Source organism: Rana temporaria, chromosome 1 (assembly GCF_905171775.1).
Source record: "Rana temporaria chromosome 1, aRanTem1.1, whole genome shotgun sequence".
Lineage (NCBI taxonomy): Eukaryota > Metazoa > Chordata > Amphibia > Anura > Ranidae > Rana > Rana temporaria.
Window position 1 is genome coordinate 289,181,080 of NC_053489.1, and position 16,154 is coordinate 289,197,233.

Genomic DNA, 16,154 nt, shown 5'->3' on the forward strand with positions numbered 1-16,154 from the left:
AAGAATACTAATAAAAAGATATAATAAAATGCAAAAATAAATAAGAATACTAGTACAAATATATAATAACGGTAATAATATAAAACAAAAATACTAATAAAAATACATTATAATAAATATAAATAATACTAATGAAAACACATACAAATATAACAAAAATAATATAATACAATAGTATTTGAAAATAAATTTTCCAGCCTAATAACAGTTGTAAACAGTTACACTGAATTCCAGTCCATGAAGATGAGACAGACTACCCAGACAGTACATGTCTCTGGAATAAAAACTGCTGAAAGTGATAGAAAGCAGAGAAATGATAAAGTGAGAAGAAAGCAGAGCTGATGTCATGGCAGAGGATTTCTGACTATGCCTGTGCCCACCTTGGTGCTGAGATCCTCCTTACACTTGTACTGTGTCCATGCTAATCCTCCCCTTGTCTCCCCCACACACACAGCATGTGAGAGTCCAGGCTGGAGGGAGGTGTGCGCACGCGCAGTGAGCCTGCCTCCTCCTGTTACAAAGAGACAGATAACAGAGGGAGAGGTGCACGCTCTATTGTGCGGAGGATGCTGGACTTTCTTCACTAGTTCTCCCAACTTTGTGCCTTCCTCATCGGATCTCTCCACTCACTGGTTATTCCCTGGGGACGATTGTCCTGGATCTAGTCCCTGATCTGGGATGATTGGAGGTGAGTGGATCTGTATTGTAGTGATCTGTAGGTTCATCATGTCAGGCAGATTGATGACAGCCTGGAAAGCCTGATGAAAGGGGATCTGTATTGTTCATTGAACTTTACAAGCTGAGAAATGGTTCTTGCTGGTTCTCCCACCATGGGGGAGGATGGGCTCCATCATACATTACACTGGGCTGGTTATTGCCCCATCAGAGTGTGCCAACCCTGGAATTTCATGGATCTACCTGGATCCTACACAGGAGAGTGGCAGCAGGTGACACAGCCATGGATTGCATGGGGGAGTGGGCTGAGAAGTATGTTGTAGGATCTATGTGTTTGTACACCTGGAGGAAACTATTCACCCTTCTATTTCTTACATCACCTACAGCTGGCTAAGCTACACATACTCTTTACTAGGGATCGTAAAATGCATGCTTTCCACTTAGAATAAAAAAAAAAAATAACAATAATAAAAAATAAAAAAAAATAAATAAAATTATATATATATATATATATATATATATATATATATATATATATATATATATATATATATATATATATATATATATATTATTAAAAATTATATATATAATTTTGGGATGTGGGTTTTTGTTTTTTTTTTCCTTCTTCTTCCATTTAACTATATGAGATACGTTTTGCTTTATGTGACTCATAGTTCCTTTATTTAAACCTTCCCGGGAGATGAGTGCTGACCTTTTTCTCTGTTTATTAAAGGCTCTCCTAATATTGACTGAACGATTGATCTGTCAGTGACCTGTCTACCTCTGAGCTCCAAGTTTCTGCACAGCTTGGCTCATCTTCTGATACATGGTATAAGAACTGAAGGCCCTTCGCTACAATATTTCAGTTTATTAACTTCTACTATGTGTAACTTGGGTTTGCGGTCTATTTCTTCCTCTTCGACCCTGTATCAGTTTAGTAACTTACACTTTCATCAACTTGGGTCTAATGGTCGTCTCTTCCAATTCCACCTCATTTTAGCTTATACTATCTGTAATTTGGCTAATGCCCTGTTCAGATTTTTACAGTTTCTCTACTTATACTGTCTTTTTTTTTTCTTCTTCATATTCTATCTATACTGTCCACTTCTTCATATCCTCAGAGCTTTTTTTCTCAGAAAATAGGTGCAGGAACTCAACCACGACCTGTTCAGATTTCACAAACAGTAGGAGGGTCTTAAAGGGGCATTAAATACCATAACTGCATTACATACAGAGTGCAGAGTTCAGGGGGTTACACACAGAGTGCAGAGCTGTCACTTGTAAACAAAGAAACCAGACTTCTGTGGTTACAAGTGATTGTGGTGAGCAGGCACCAAAGGGTCTGAGCCAAAGGTGGTGGAACTGAGTTCCCCCAAGTTCCCCCTGAAAAAAAGCCCTGCATATCCTACCCTATTTGAGCTGATTAAAGTGGTTGTAAAGGTATATATATATATATATCTCATGTTATACTTACCCCCACTGTGCAGCTCATTTTGTGGCCCCTATCCTCATCTTCTGTGGTCCCTCAGCGGCTCCTCCCTGCATTAGATATCCCCTCTGGGTTACCTTGTGGGCACGCTCCCGTGTTATACACTCGGCGTCCATAGCCGCCGAGTGTATGACTCGGCCCCGCCCCCCGTGTCATTGGATTTGATTGACAGCAACGGGAGCCAATGGCTGTGCTGCTATCAATCTAGCAAATGAAGAGCCGCGGAGAGAGCGACGTGGGTTCGTGCCCACGGAAATTCTGGGCTCAGGTAAGGAAAACGGGCCGGACACTGCAAGGGTTTTTTTTACCTTAAAGGCAGAACTTTTTTTTTTTGGTAAAAACACAAACTTGTTATACTTACCTCCTCTGTGCAGCTCGTTTTGCACAGGGTGTCCCCAAACCCGGTCTTCTGGGGTCCCTCGGCGGCTGTCTCGGCTCGTCCTCACGAGAGCTTTCCACCTTCAAGGTGGAAAGCTCTTGCGAGCGCGCTCCCATGATACAGTGGCGGCCATAGCCGCCGACTGTATCACTCGGCCCCGGCGCGCCGCGTCATTGGATGTGATTGACAGCAGCGCCAGCCAATGGCTGCGCTGCTATCAATCCGTCCAACCTAGCCAATCAACGGCCAGGCTGGGAACCGAACAGGATGACGGGGGCGCGCACAGGACTTTTGAGGGGTGAGGTAAGCAAAACGAGGGCTCGGGGGGGTGGGGGTTGACTGTAATGTCCATATATTTTTAATTTCAAAGTTTCTTTCAAGTGTATGTAAAGACAAAAAAAGTTTTTCTGTAATATTTTCTTAACAGTGGTAAAGGATTGGAACCCATTTTTCGGGCTATCTGGGGCTCATTTTACAGAGATTTACCCACACTTTTTTCCTGGCGACCATGTTTTCACTAGACAGGAATTAAGAGAGAATCTGTGCTGGACACAAAATAAATAACTGCTTGGGGTTCTAGCCTTCCTTAAACTGCATCTTATTTTTGGGTGTGTTGCTGCCAGACAGTTTTCTTCCTTTATTGTTTGTTAAACTATTGCCTGCAGAAAAGGAAGCAAGGGTAAATCTTGCTAATAGAGTTTCGGATTTACAGTAAAAACCCAACTGAGTCTCTTACACCTCCCCACTTCATCCAGAACTAAGATAACAACCTTTGACTGGAGATGTACTTTAGGCTTGGTTCTCACTGCTACGACATTGGATGGAACTTGTGAGACCCCCAAGTCGCATAACATGTCAGTTGCAATGTTTCCCTATGACAGCCATCTTAACTGATGCTACACAAGTCGCTCCGACCTTAGAAAATGTCCCTGCACTACTTTGGTCTGACTTGGGTGCAATTTCAGCTCTTGTACAGGCTCCTGAATGTCATCCAAGTTGGAAGGAAGTCGCAGGGCAAAGTCGCAGCAGTGTGAACCGAGCCTCAGGTTTTCTGTTTATACAGGTGGAACTTTCGCCTGTATAAATGTCATTGACCCATCTGTAACATTTAAATTAACCAGAGAAAATTCCAAGTGAAGTTTTAGTTATGACATGTTGACAAGTCGGCTAGGGATCTTTCTATGTCGCCAATAGTTGAGCTATTTGGATGCCTGCTGAATAAGTTTATACTTTTTGTATTAGATTTGTTATAAGTGAAAATAACATCTGTAACTTGCATTTATAGGAAACAACCCATGTATAGCGTGTAATTCCTAGAGAGCTGTATTGCACTAGGACAGTGATGGCGAACCTTGGCACCCCAGATGTTTTGGAACTACATTTCCCATGATGCTCAAATACACTGAAGAGTGCAAGAGCATCATGGGAAATGTAGTTCCAAAACATCTGGGATGCCGAGGTTCGCCATCACTGCCCTAGGATAACCCTTGCAATTTACTGTTCTATACATATACCGTATGTATTAATCTCTAATAATGCAACTTTTTGGAGTTCCAGACAGGCATGTAGAACTACACTTGTTTGCAGCCTGCCTACATTTCTAATGAGATTTGAAACCCCTTTTAAAGCTGAACCCCAGGAATTCATTTTTTTTTTTTACAAACTTACATTGGCCAGCTTGGCTCGACGTGTAAGTATGCATATCTGATATCTGGACAATCACTGTAGTAGTCTGCATTACATACAGTAAGGGCAATGATCGTCCAGGTTCTGTGCAGGCAGCTTCTCTGCACACTGTCTATGAATACAGGTTCGTTCTTTGAGCAAGGCAGAGAAGAGGGCCAGTGCCGTCTTCCCCCTCATCCAATCAAATTATGGCTCCTGTTTTTAAAGCATATGTGTGTATATACCTGCGGAGCATTGCACCTGCAATCAGCAGATCGTGATTTGTAATGTCCAGCTCCTATAGACATTCGGCATAGCTGTCTGCCCGTAACGTGTACGGGCAGACAGTTACCCGAGAGCACGAAGAATCAATGAACTACAAGGACGCTCACCGGCATCCTTGTAGCTTGTTGAAAACTACAAACCGTCAGCTGCTATGACTGACAATACTTGTAGGCATTCATTCACAGGAAACTGAATGAGTGAATCGGCCATGTGGGGAGAAGATTCCCTTCCCGCTGTCACAGGGAGGGGGGTGAACTGCAGAAAGAGATCTGCAGACGCTGGAACATGTTGCATGTTCCACCGTAAAAAACAGGTGGACCATGTAACGTAACATATTCCAAAAGTGAACTTATCCTTTTAATACAGGAGTAAGCAACCTGGGGCACTCCAGCTGTTGCAGAACTACAAGTCCCATCATGCCTCTGGGCGTAGTTGTAACCGCCAGCCTTGCAATGCCTCGTGGGCAATGTAGTTCCACAACAGCTGGAGGGCTACTGGTTGCCTACCCCTGCTTTAAAACCTGAAACCAAACCAGTATATGGTGCAGATATCTTCCTTGTTTCTTGTCCTGGTCTGTAGTTGCAGTGAAGACTACAGACCGGCCAAATGTAATCAAGTTTTAACTATCCTGAACCTGTGATGGAATTTCCCATCCATTGGTTGAGGTGCACTGCTATAAGGTAACTTTTGTTAATATTTATGAGAATGTTCACTTGATATGCAAGAGGAACTCAAGCTACAGTAGATCAGCACAGTTGATTCTGCATTTGAAAGTGGTACTGTATATACTCGAGTATAAGCCGACCCGAATATTAGCCGAGGCACCCAATTTTACCACAAAAAACTGGGGAAAAGTATTGACTCGAGTATAAGCCTAGGGTGCCCATGTCCATGCCTCACTGTGCCCATGTCCATGCCTCACTGTACCTATGTCCATGGCTGGTCATAAACGTTTTAACCAATTCCTGCTGTATCCGTCAACGTTTGTTCCTTGGGTAGCCCTGTCCACACCACCCTGCTCGACTTTTTTTTTTTTTTTCTCTACTAAGGAGACGGGTGGAAAATTCTCAGCGTGCCCGTCCCCAGTCAGAGGCACGGGAGATGCTGCTCCCACTTCTTCTTACCTCTTGGGAGGGTGGGGTCAGGGGGGGAGGTCAAGAAGGAGGCGGCCGTGGTTGAACTATTCTCCCAGGCCTATCTGTCCTCGGCTCGGCCCCTCGCTGATCACCGCCATGAGAGAGATCCCCCCTGCTGACGGGGGCCGCTGCGCAGGCCACGTGATAAGGCCTGGCGGGCCTTGTGTTTACCACCCCTGCTTTAACCCCTTTTGGGCACCTTCTGCTAATGTTGTGTTTGGTGAGCATTGATTCCGAGCATGCATGTTTGTACTTTCAACTTTTGTGTGACGTTATCCGTGACCGTTATCCGCCAAAAATTTACTAGCCTGCCACCCAACATTTGTTGGCCAACAATTGTTTGAAGGAATGTATTAACGGTCGGATTTTAGGCCAACAGTCTGTCATCAGACAATCCCCTGCCAACAATCGGATTGTGTGTACGAGGCTTAAAGTCCGCTGTTGGCTGACATCACAGAGCCAGTGCAGGCTCGAGCAAGATCGCAATAATTGAGTCGGGATCCACCCACATGCCTGGCCGTCCCTCGGGAACCACTGTGAGCCTGAGCTGGCCGCTCCCATCCCCTCCACAGCTTGGCGCTTCAGTGAGCTTAGGGGGGACAGAGCAAAGAGCTGCTGACTGACAGTCGGCAGCTCTCTGCTCATGAAGCTGTGAGAACCGAGTGATCGGCGATGTTGGATCGCTTGGTTCTCAGTTTTACTGCCAGTGGGGGACAGATGCAGCATCAGACTGATCCTGCATCCACCTAGGTAAGTATGAATCTTTAAAAAAAAAGTCCATACTTCTCTAATGTGTATACAGCCAGCCTTGGAAAGACTTGCCAAAGGGTCAGCATGAAAGCCAGACAACCAGAGTTTTTAGAAGTAGAAAATCGTCGCCTCCATCTTTCTTGAATAACCAATTTTCTGTAAGTAATTTTCTATTCACCAAAGTCAATTTTTGAATTGCAAACTATTTTCTGTATATAAGGAAGGATGGTGTTTTTTTAATTTTTAAGCATAAAATTGTGGCATTAAAGCCAAACGTGGAACTAGCTATTAGACCCTTATTACTTTTTAATGGTAATCTGAGCTGAAGTCATATATGTGTGTTTTGTATAGCACCTTGTCTCTGGAAGTCATGGACAGCAGTGACATGCATTGTGTGGGAAGAGTGACAGGTCGTAACCTATATGGGTGAATTGTTCTAGCGATCCATAGTAAGCCTGACATTTACATTTGCTGCCTCTGACCTCTATGTTGTTGCAATACATTAAGCTACAGTATAACTTATCTTCCATGAGTTTGCTACTGTATGTGAGCAAAGCATTTGTTTCAATTACAGATTTAAAAAAAAAAAAAATTGCCAAATTATTTGTGTTTTGAAGTGCATAGTGTTGTGTACACAGGTGTCCCCTTTGGTATGTTTCATTTGAGCTTAGTAAGCAGTCCTAAGTGTCACTACAGACAATCATTCTTGAGCCCTATGAAAGATGTGTTGGCAGTGCACACCAGTGGTTTTGGTAAAATGAACGATAAGGCAGAACATTTCTCAGCCAAATTAACATTTGTGTGTTTGCATTGTATTGTGCAGCACAGTAATACGCAGTGTATGCGCTCATGGGCGTCCGCTCCATAGGGCAAGGAGGAGCAATTGACCCCCCCTGGAAAATCGTGAAGGTGTTGAAGAGTCTTGTGGCTGTGGGCTGTCTAAACAGTCCTGGGCCGGATGTCACACAGGCACAGCGAGCAGAGTGAAGCCGCCTCCCCCTCCAGTGTTTATGTGTACACAGGGGGAGGGAACCTGCTGCCGGTGCCGCACTCTTGGCTGATCTGAGGTCCTGAATGGGATGGGGAGGGGTGTCCGTCTGTGCTGAAGGGGGGTCCATCTGTGCTGAAGGGGGGTCTGTACATTCTCTAGGCTATATTTATATGGGCATGGAGTGAAGCTGAATTATCTCAAGAGCTATTTCACACTGCCAGCTGGCCGCGTTATCAGTAAAGAGCCGCTAAAAAGCAGGGCTTTACCATTGTAGCTGTGCTATTCGGCCGCTAGCGGGGTGCTTTTAACCCCCCCTAGCATTTTAAGAAAGGGTTAAATGCGACTGTGTATCGCCGCTGACGATGCGCGCGCCCCCCCCCCCCCCCCCCCTGTCAGCGGAAGCCAGTGTATTTTTTTTTTTTATTGAGCATGTGCATAAATATTCAAAAGCATTGCACCTGTCCCTCAACACATGTCAAAGCATCCAATCAAAAACACATGGTGCACTTTGAAAAAGGTGGGTGTGTGTTTTTTTTTTTTTTTCTATTTGGCCTGTGCACCTGTTTTGAGACATTGAGAGGTAATATGCTCTTTCAGCACATATTGTTAATGTGTACAGAGTGCTGGTGGTACTCTACAAAATGTTGTTGCAACGCATACGGTTTTGCGGCAATGCGCAGTGCGAATGCATCGCACATATGTAAACCAGCCTCATTGAAAACAATGTATTTTGAAATGTTCTGCGAATAGGATGCCGTTTAAGCCCGCACTCAATTCGCATAGGTGTTAACCTGGTCTTAGAGGACAGCTGTCTGCTGCTGCAGCAGCGTGGGCTTTTTCACCCCCCCCCCCCCCCCCCCCTTTCTCTCTTCACACACTCTCAGAACTTCTTGTTTGGAAACTCCTTATTGGAGGTTGGTTGTCTGTAAACTCCCTATTGGAAGAGCCTGAGCTAATCGCGAGACAGCAGCAAAGGACTGTGGGGGAGGAGATAAAAAGCCATAGGAACTAGGCTAGAGCCTCTTTTTGCCTGCACCCCATCAGGACAGCATCTGCACTCTGTGCGTGTGGCATCACGGCCTACCAGGGGTCACACGGCCTGCAGCTCCAGCCCAGAGGAACAGACTATCCATGCTAAAGGACACCCTGCAACAAAGCAAGGACTGAATGCCACTGCGCCACACCTACATCTAAGATCGATCGATCGCTCAGGGGAGGACCGCTGACTGTGTACAGGATTTGGTGAGGGGCTTTGCCCAGGAACCTTTAATGCTTTTCATAGAATACCACATCCAAATATTGTCCACAGAGCTCCTACATTGCCACTGAAGATAATAATAAAATGCAAAGCTTTGCCTCAGGACATTACCGCAGTTGCTCTTAAAGGGGACACCCCACGGGTATTGATATCATTTCACTGGGTGTGTACTAGAGGTATCATAGGCCGGCCTGGGGTCCCCCTTTAGCCACAGCATCCCACACACACCAAAAGTTTTTGGGGAGTCTATGTAATCTGTACATATTGTTACTTATTGCTTTTGTTGTTTGCATAGTGTTCCTGACTGTTTTCTTTAAACTGTTTCAACCAAGTCCTGGGTACTTGCACAGGTCCTGGCTGACTAATGTTAACCTTAATTTTACTTTTCTTCAAGTAAACTACAAGAATAACTTTGTGTATTCCTGCTGAGTTATTCCATGAATCACATTGCTAGGTGTGCCAGAGGGGTGGGACAGTTCATTGAGGTTGAAAGGCAGAGTAACGGACTGAACCAACAAAAGCAGCTCCCTCAGGGGCTTGCTACATATGTTTAGGGAAAGCTTTGCCCCTTCTGGTTTTTGGTTCAAAATATGGCTGCACAACTGACTTCTGTTGCCACGGGCCTCCACCTTATGGCATGTCTGCTTCACATCAACAAAGTTCCACTCTACCTGATATAAGTTTTCTCTGCGGGTCTATCTTCTTAATGCAATTCAGGCCAATATATCTTCCATGTAGAAACAGCCAGGAACTTCATGACCCTGTGGTTTGCCAAAATTAACATCTTTAGGCAGTTGGAGGACCTTCGCTACCTCCTTTAGAGCACCATGAAGAAAAATTTGGAGATTCATGGCTTGGTTGGCATCCACGTGCACATCTCAATATCAATAGCTGTTGTCCCCCGATTATGACTAACCTTGACTGAAGACATGTAAAAATCTCAATACTAGGCAGCGCATCAATCAGTCCTATTATACACATATTCCTTGAGTGATACAATAACATGGGGGAGCCATGAAAGGTACCAGTCCCCCCCCCCCTTCCTGCATCACTTTCCCACCTTACCTCCCTCTAGCCCCCTTGTACCTTTAATTTCCCTCTTACTTTTTTCCACCGGTCTCTTTTCTTTCCTTGCCTTGCATAATCTCCATGTCCTCCTCCTTTTTTTCTTTTTAAACCTACTGATAAGGAACAATACAGGTGTTAGTTGTTATTCAAGTTGTCATGTAGTACAATAACCCCCAGAGGCCTGGCAACGTATGGATCATCCAATAGTGTTATTGTTCCTTTGTTACTATTTTATGTTTGTCATTCTCTGTCTTATTATTGCCTATAAGAATGTGATTCGTGCACAAGGACCTATGGGAAGAGTATTGCACGCCTTTTTTTTTTTTTTTTTTTTTTTTTTTTTTTTTTTTTTTTTTTCTTGCTATATTATTTGTCACCTCTATCTTAAAGCGGGAGTTCACCCGAATTTTTTTTTTTTAACATTAGATTTAGGCTAATTAAGGGGAGCAGAAACTGGTATTTTTTTTTTTTTTAAATCAATGCCGTACTTACAGTTGTAGAGATGGATGTTCTCCCGCCGCTTCCGGGTTTGATCTTCGGGACTGGGCGTTCCTATTTCATTGACAGCCTTCCGACGGTCACATACAGCGCGTCACCAGTTGCCGAACGTCGGTGCGGCTCTATACGGCGCCTGTGCACCGACGTTCGGCTACTTTCGGAAACTCGTGACGCGCTGTATGCGACAGTCAGAAGGCTGTCCATAAAATAGGAACGCCCAGTCCCGCAGCCCATACCCTGAAGCGGCGGGAGAACATTTATCTCTACAACAGTAAGTACGGCATTGATTTAAAAAAAAAATACCCGTTTCTGCTCCCCTTAATTAGCCTAAATCTAATGTTAAAAAATGTATATTTTGGGTGAACCTCCACTTTAAGTAAGGACATTAAAAAAAAAAAATACTTTCCCACAATGCAAACTACTCCTCTTCATTGCTCGAATATGTTTTTGTGTTCAAGAAGCTCTGTGTTTAGTGCAACCTGAATGATATTGGGTCTTTAGACCTCTGAGGGTTCTGTATCTCCCAGAATACAAGTGCAATAAGTGGAGATTCCTACATCCAGGGTAGGGACATGGGGTGGACAGGAGGGGTGACTGCCCTGGGCACAATGGTTTATTGCAGGAAAAAGTGGGCACAGTTTGACATCTTTGCCCTGGATGACCTTGTCCTGGCACTGCCTCCATATTTTTTTTTTTTATAGTGTGTGTATGTATGTATAATATAATTACTATCTTTCCCTATTACATAGAACTGGTGCGATCTGTACTGAGGTCTGTTAACACCATGAGTACTGTATACAGTGCCTTGAAAAAGTATTCATACCCCTTGACATTTTTCACATTTTGTCATGTTACAACCAAATATATTATATATATATATATATATATATATATATATATATATATATATATATATATATTGTATATTGTATTTTATGTGATAGACCTTCACAAAGTGGCATATAATTGTGAAGTTGAAGGAGCATGATCAATGTTTTTTAAAAAAAAATTCACAACTATCTGAAAAGTGTGGCAATCAAGGAGAGCATTAATCGGAGAAGCAGCCAAGAGGCCCATGGTAACTCTGGAGGAGCACTCCCCAAATCTGGCCTTTATGGAAGAGTGGCAAGAAGAAAGCCATTGGTGAAAGAAAGACAAAAGTTCTGTTTTTAGTTGGTGAGAAGCCATGTGGGGGGACACGGCAAACATGTGGAAGAATGTGCTCTGATCAGATAAGTCCAAAATTTTACTTTTTGGCCTAAAAGCAAAACGTTGTGTGATGGCAAACTAACACTGTACATCACCCTAAACACACCATCCCCACCGTGAAGCATGGTGGTGGCCGCATCATGTTGTGGGGATTCTTTTCTTCAGCAGGGATGGGGAAGCTGGTCAGAGTTGATGGGGGAAATGGATTGAAGCCAAATACAGGACAATCTTAGAAGAAAACCTGTTAGTCTGCAAAAGACTTGAGACTGGGGCAGAAGTTCAACTTCCAGCCGGACAACAACCCTAAACATACAGCCAGAGCTACAATGGAATGGTTTAGATTAAAGAATATGCATGTCTTAGACTGGCCCACAGTCAAAGTCCAGACCTAAATACAATTGAGAATCCGTGGCAAGACTTCAAAATTGCTGTTCAGATGGTCTCCATCCAATCTGTTAGAGCTTGAGCTATTTTGCAAAGAAGAATGGAAACATTTCACTCTAGATGTGCAAAGCTGGTAGAGACATACCAAAAAGACTTGCTGCTGTAATTGCAAGCCAAAGGTGGTTCTACAAAGTATTGTTATTTAGAAATTGCATCAGTGTGGTGTTCTGATACAAACAGTGGGGCATAACTTCTTCCTCTTGTATAAATGATGGAATCATTTTCCTTCTACTGACCCCAAAGATGGGGTACACTTCCTCCCACTGACACCAATAATGGGGCATGATTTCTCCCACTGATCTATAGAATGGCACACTATACCTTCTACAGAACCCAATGATGGCGCACTTCCACTGGCACAAGCAATGGGGCATTATTCCTCCTGCTAACACCAACAATTGTGCAATATACCTCCCACCAATACCAATGATGCGACATATTTCCTCCCACCCACACCAATGAGGCACAATTCCTCCTTTCACTGACCATGTATCTTCTTGAAAGTGATTTTTAAATTTTTTTGTGGGATAGGGTGTTTGTAAAAAAAAAAAAAAAAAAAAAAAAAACACTTCAGTTCTTGTTTCACTTCACTTTGTGGAAATATTTAATCTTTTCAAATGCTTTCAGTGTGACACATTTTAGTCTAGATAGCATAGTTTTCTGAAAGGTAGAATTTCCTACCACTCCAGATAAATGACACGTCCTAATCCATTTCCTGAGATGCTACTGTGTTTCTTCAAACTAATGTAGTACTGACAAACTTCATGTAGAAGTGTTTTGGAGTGACAGTGTAAAGTGAACTACGCCAAAGTAAATACATAAAACTGTCCGTTATTCCTCCCATGTTTCCTGTTGTGTCTGTCGTCATTGCGAAAAATCTATGGAATCGCTAGTGTGTATGTGTATATGATTAGTGGTGGTCTGACAAAATGATTGGTAGATTTAGTACAGTCTTGAACAAACTTTTTATCCCAGAGGAACCTCAAATAGTTTTCCAGGTCTGAGGGAACACTAAGACCAATAGGCATTAATGACAAAAATGCCTCTCACATTGGTGATCGGTGGCAAAATTGCCCCCCGCAGTGGCGGTCAGAATGCCACCCTTACAGGCAGTTTAAAAAAAGAGAATCGGTATCATGCTGCGGGCTCTGCCAAGTGGCGTAGGTCCTGGAACTTTGCAGGAACCATGAAATTGGAGGTCATTAACCACCAGATTTGGTGTTTACAAGATTAAGCCCAGGTTCACACTGGGTACGATTTCCTTCGATTTGAGATGCGATTTCACATGTGAAATCGCATCTCAAATCGGCGGCATTTGCCGCCAATTGTCGGCAATGACACTGTCCTAATCGGTGCGGCGCTGCACCGATTTCAAAAAGTAGTTCCTGTACTACTTTTTGCGATTTCGGGCCGCGATTTACATAGACATCTGTGCAGAAACCTGCACAGATGTCTCTTAAATCGCGGCCGAAATCGGGACTGCAGGCGGGAGTGAAATCGTGCGAGTTCAGCTGAACTCGCACGGCTTTCACTCCCGCAGCCCAGTGTGAACCAGGGCTAAAACATTTTTTTTTGCTCGAAAATTACTTAAAACCCCCAAACGCACACACACACACGCGCACACACACACATACATACATACATATATATATATATATATATATATATATATATATATATATATATATATATATATATATAATCTCTCTCCTAGAGAATAAAATGGCGGTCATTACAATACTTTTTGTCGCACCGTATTTGCGCAGCGGTCAGACAACAGTAAAGTTAGCCCAATTTTATTTTTTATTGTGAAAGATACCGTAATGTTATGCTGAGTAAAATTATATCCAACATGTCACGCTTCAAACTTGCGCCCGGTAGTGGAATGGCGTCAACTTTTACCCTTAAAAATCTCCATAGGCGACGTTTTAAAAAAATCTATATGTTGCATCTTTTGAGTTACAGAGGAGGTCTAGGGCCAGAATTATTGCTCTCACTCCAACGATCGCGGTAATACCTCACTTGTGCGGTTTGAACACCGTTTTCATATGCAGGACACTACTCACGTATGTGTTGGCTTCTGCTCGCAAGCTCGTTGGGACAGGGCGCTTTAAAAAAAAAAAGTGTTTTTTGTTTTTATTTATTTTATACATTTTTAAACAAAAAAATGGGTCACTTTTATTGCTATTACAAGGAATGTAAACATCCCTTGTAATAGAAAAAAGCATGACAGGTCCTCTTAAATATGGGATCTGGGGTCAAAAAGACCTCAAATCTCATATTTAGACTAAAATGCAAAAAAAAAATAAAGAAAATGTCACTTTAAGAAGCATGGGCGGAAGTGACGTTTTGACGTCGCTTCCGCCCTGCTATGCTATGGAGACGGGTGGGGGCCATCTTGCTCTCACTCGTATCCCAGCCGAGCAGGAGGAAGGACCCGATCGCCTCCGCCGCTGCCGACGGCTCCTCCCGCCGCCGATAACAGTGATCTTGCGGCGAATCCGCCACGGAGACCATTGTTTAGAGGACCGCTCACTGAAAAGATGGATATCTCGGTTGTGGCAGCGGCTGCTGCCGTTACCAAGATATCCATCTTTAAAAAAATGACGTGTGTGTGTGTGTGTGTGTGTGTGTGTGTGTGTATATATACAGTGAGGGGTCCTTAAGTGGTACTATCTCAACATTGACTATTTTAATCCTTATGCTGCTAGCCTTAGTAAATTGGAAAGTAAATGATATTTACTGTATTTTAAACTTTTTATTTTACAATTTTTATCAGTTACTGTATTAGGCAGCTCTGGGGGTCTATTCCGACTTCTTCTTTCTTGCCCGGTCTTCTCTGTTGTCGTCTTCCCTCTGCTCTTTCAATGTTGACTCAACGCTCTCTCCCGCTCTAATGCGCGATGTGCCACTACTTATATTGGCATGGGGCGTGGTCACAGTTTGAACCACCCAGAGACCCTGCCCCTTATGATGTCACCGGCCGGGGCATGATGTGTGGTGATGTCATAAGGGGCATACCTCTGGTGATCCCGCCCCATGCCAATATAAGTAGTGGCACACCGCGCAACAGGCATTAGACCCTATGCATCATTCACATAAGGTGGGGGGCTCCCAGATTCCAATAAGCCCCCCCCCCCACAGACCCCGACAACCAATGGGCAGGGTTGTCGAAGAGGCCCTTGTCCTCAACATGGAGGCAAGGTGCCTTGGGGTGGGGGAGGCCATGGTGAGGGCATGCGGTCTGGTACGGTTCAGGGGGGCGCTCGCTCATCTCCACCCACTTTCCTGACCGACGTGCTCGGATAAGGTTCTGGTATAGACTATGGGGGGACCCCTATGCAGTTTTTTGGGCTAGGGGGTTCCCCTTAAAATCCATACCAAACTGAAGGGCCTCGTATGCTCTTAGAGGGGGAACTCAATTGTGTGTGTGTGTGTGTGTGTGTGTTTTTTTTTTTGTTTGTTTTATTATTATTATTATTTATTTGTTTTATTATATTTATTTTATTTGGCGTGGAGTTTATCCCCCCCCTCATCAGAGCACAAATTGCAATCTTTGATCAATTTTTCTCCTTCGTCCACATCCAGGGAGATTGGCTACAGTGCCATGGGCTGTAAACTTCTTGACAGTGTTGTGCACAGTGGACACAGGAACATTAAGATCTCTGGAGATGGACTTGTAACCTCGAGGTTGTCCATGATTTTTCACAATTTGTGTTCTCAAATCCTAAGAAAATCCCTTGCTGCTTTGTTTCCTCTTCCTGCTCCATGTGGCACACAGACACACAACAGAATGTCTGGGTCCATTTTTTAACTGGTTCCCGGTGTGATTTCTATATTGTTAGCACCTGTTAATTGATACCGGTGAGCTTAATTACAGGAACATCACAAACTTGGAGTGCAATTATTTTTTACAGTTTTGAGAAGGTGCAAATTTTGTCCAGTCTATTTTTGCATGGAATGTGTCAGATTTGGCTTTTTGTTTCTCCACTTTTTTTGTCATAGCAATACAAACCAAAAAAAAATACACATGAGAATGCCTAAACATTTGTAATTGCAACAATTTTCTGCGAAAATTCTGCCATATTGTATACTATGGGGCCATTTGCATCAGAGTTCATGAAGCCCATGGAGGGGAAATTCTAGCACAGGGGTCTCCAAACTTTCTAAACAAAGGGGCAGGTTAATTCCCTTCAGACTTTTGGGCGGGCTGGACAGGGGCCAGCATTAATAGGAGTTTGTTTTAGGCATTAGTGGGAGTAAATGGTGTCCTATCTTTAGTATTTGGGGGAAAAATAGTGCTT

The 16,154-nt window shown here is 43.6% G+C and overlaps 1 protein-coding gene across 3 annotated transcripts in view; it reads left to right on the top strand.

The window, feature by feature from the left end:
• The first annotated feature begins 604 nt into the window (after nucleotides 1-604).
• Nucleotides 605-16,154, top strand: part of KANK1 (KN motif and ankyrin repeat domains 1) — a 255,581-nt gene continuing 240,031 nt past the window's right edge. For 2 of the 3 annotated variants that reach the window (XM_040357089.1, XM_040357143.1), the window contains exon 1: nucleotides 605-688. The gene's annotated coding sequence lies outside the window, so the exon portion shown is untranslated. The remainder of the gene's footprint in view (nucleotides 689-16,154) is intronic. The other variant, XM_040357107.1, reaches the window with a different exon arrangement.